This window comes from Apis dorsata, unplaced genomic scaffold (genome assembly GCF_000469605.1).
Source record: "Apis dorsata unplaced genomic scaffold, Apis dorsata 1.3 scaffold_575, whole genome shotgun sequence".
NCBI lineage: Eukaryota > Metazoa > Arthropoda > Insecta > Hymenoptera > Apidae > Apis > Apis dorsata.
In genome coordinates, this window is record NW_006263785.1 from 349,881 (window position 1) to 353,427 (window position 3,547).

The 3,547-nt window shown below is 18.0% G+C and overlaps 1 protein-coding gene across 3 annotated transcripts in view; it reads right to left on the reverse strand.

Moving 5' to 3' along the window:
- Positions 1 to 3,547, reverse strand: part of LOC102679073 (ets DNA-binding protein pokkuri) — a 44,586-nt gene that overhangs the window by 20,428 nt on the left and 20,611 nt on the right. The window lies entirely within an intron of this gene.

The window sequence follows — 3,547 nt, forward strand, 5'->3', positions numbered from 1 at the left end:
TTATATTATATATTTATATTATTATATTTATATTATATATTAAACATTTTTTATATTTCTTAATAATTTCTTAATATTTTCCAGTATTAAATATTAATATTAAATATTTCAATATTTGCTTAATTGTTATTATTTGCTTATTAATTAATTTACAAGAAAATTGTTTCCTAAATGATTAATTAGTTTTAAATAAAATTACAATTGGAAATTATCTATTTTTTAATAATTGAAATGATTTACTCGGAAAATTTAATATCAGAAAAATAACATTTATTCGTAATTTCTTTTACTCTCTATTTTTTTTTTTTTTAAATACATATAAGTGAAATATATACATATAAGTGAAAAATAATTGGAATAGAAAATAAATTTAAATTTTAATTTCTCTTCTTGCATTATATTTATTATAATATACTTATTTAAGAAGAATTTTACTTGGCTAAATATATTTATTTAAGTAAGTTATTTAAAAAAAATTTATAATTATTAAATAAAAAAAAAAACTTGAATTAAAATTTGAAATAGCATAAAAATAATAAAACATGAGAAAAAAAAGATTTTGTATAATATAATAAAAAATATAAAAAAATATATAAAAAAAAGTAATATAATATATAAAAAAAAAATAATTCATGCACAGGATAATAAAAAAATTTTTTTCTATGACATTTTGTTAAATTTACTGATTAAATTGTTAAAATGGTAATAAGTTTTGAATTGAAATCTACAAAAAAGTAATCTATATATATAATTAATGATCAGACAAGCTGTATATTATAGTATATAATAAGTATATAATAAGTTTAAGATGACGTCGACAAAAATTGTAGTGGCGCCGCTTTTATACCATCAACTGATAACCTAATGTCGCGACTGTATCGCAAAAATATTATTATGAATATATATTATAAATTATGAATATAGTTCGTCATTTCTTATGCATATTTTAATATTATTTTACTTATTATTATTATTTTTTACATTTAATCTTTCTTCTTGATTCATTAATTAAAGTTAAAATGTGTTCTTTAAGATTTTTGAAAAATTTGAAAAATCATTTTTTAATATTTTAATATTATTATTATTAATATTATTATCTTAATATTTTTCTTTGTTTAATATCTTAAGAAGAAAGAATAAATTAAACTATTTCTATTTAGATATTTATCTTAAATATATTTAAAATTCATATGAGTTATTTTTTAAAAGAAAAATTAATTATTTTATTTAAAAGAATAATTTTAAATATTATGATATAATATTTGAAAAATGAAAAATGCTAGAATATTTTGTTTTAGAAAGCAATTATAAATTTTTAATTTGCATATGGCAATCTTTGAACAACATAACTTAATTTCAATTATACGTAGATTTTTTTCGTCGGACAATTTTAGGTTGATGGCGTGTTTATTTCTTCGTATCATTCTGTTTAAATGTATATATTCGTTATAGTAAAATTACTTATCGAAAAAAGATAAATTAAAAATACTTTTCTTTACCTTTTTGCAACAAGAATTATATATATGTATTATATATATATTATATATATATTATTTTATATTATATAACATGTTTATTGCTATTAGAAAATTGTATAGATATATTCTAATTATTTTTTATTTAATTATTATCTATGTAATTATTTATTTTTTTGTGATTTTTCGATTTTTTTTTATTTTATTATAATAATTATTAGTTGGTAATGTCTCATCAATCATCATTATATTTTTCATTCAATTTTGATCTAGTTTCTTAGAAAGCTTATATTTAATGAAAAAAACTTACTTTTTAATTGTTATATTCATTTGTACTTCAAGACTAAATACTTGATAATATATTTTTTATGTTTTTTATTTAATTTAATATATGCGAAAATAATTTCAATCTTTGAAAAATTAATCAGATTATAAAATCATTTTTTAATTTCTATTATTCAATTTTTTTAATTTTTTAATAATATTTTTAATAAGCATTTCTTAATTTAATTATAAGATGAAATCTGTATTTCTTATGCACAAAAAATTTTTTTATTTTTTATTTTCTATTATTAATTAAAATAATTAAACATAATTTGATAAATAAATCATCTGAAAATAACTTATTTTTTAAATAAAATTTTAGAGTTTATTTGCAATTATTTTTATCTCAAACAAATTTATTTTTTATTTTATCCAAAAAAATTATTCATTCTTTTTTTTTTTTAATTATTGCTTCAAATAAAAAGTATCCATCGTAATAGAATTTTTAATTAATTAGAAAACAGTAATTTTTTAATGTTATAAAAATCAATATTTTAAACAATTTTTTCTTATATATATAATTATCATTTCATAATTTTTGCAAAAAAAAAATGTTACTATTATATTGAATTTCCATATATTGAATTTCGAAAAAATACAGGAAGAATTCGCGAAATACGATCAATATTTGAGGAAAAGAAGAAAAGTCGGATTTCCGTGACCTTGAATTGGTCGGTGAACCCGATACTCGCTTGTCCGCTTACGTCACGCTCTCGCCAACTCACAAGGAAGTGCTTTCTCGTTTCTCCACAGGCAGAAAGAAAGAGAGAAAGGAAACTAGAAAAAAAAAGATGCGGGCCGAGATAGCACTCACTGGCGTAGCGCACCACGCAAACAAATCAATGTCCGTCCACTTATTCCGTAATCCTTCATCGTCTTTTCATTTTCGAAGTATACTGCACTTTGGATATAATGATAAATGCAGTCTATGCGTTATCGCAATTAATAAGAAGAAATAATATCTAAAAAAAGATACAGTTTACCAACTTCGATGATTTTGAAATACATTAGAGAAATACATAGAAAGAGACATCTTTTAAATTTGAAATCCATATGAATTGATGAGATATTTCAAATCCATCGCAATTTATGAGAAAATAATTTTTTTATTAATTCATTCATTATTCATTATTTTGACTAAGTTATCTGTTGTCGATATTATGTTTATATTAAAAGACGATAAATAGTGACAAAATATATAATTTGCGCATGTGTTCACGAATACATGTGTCTAAGCGAAATTTTATGTAAGTATAGTAGTAATCTTTTTTTTTTAAATATATTTCGAAAACTATAACAATAGTTTAGATGAAAATATATATAATATTATCATTTATTTATTATAATAATGACGGAATTAATATAAAAATTTGCATTTTTTATATTATTGATGTGAAAAAAATCATAAAAAAAATGAACTTTTTATTAATAAAAGTTTGCAATTATACATTTTCAATTTGATATTTTATGAGATTCTTATGAAATTCTTATGAAATGAAAAATTTCAATTTAAGTATTTTAAGATTTTCATAAATTAAAAAATATTGTATATTATAAATATTATAAATATATTATTTTATCTATATTTTATCTATATCTATATTATAAAATATTTGATAAGAATCATAAGAATCATAAAGGATTAGATTATGTATGTTTTATTTATATTTTTCTTAAATTATATTTCTAGGCAAAAAGATACGAAATATTTTATATAATATTATTTAATTGAAAAAATAAAATATAAT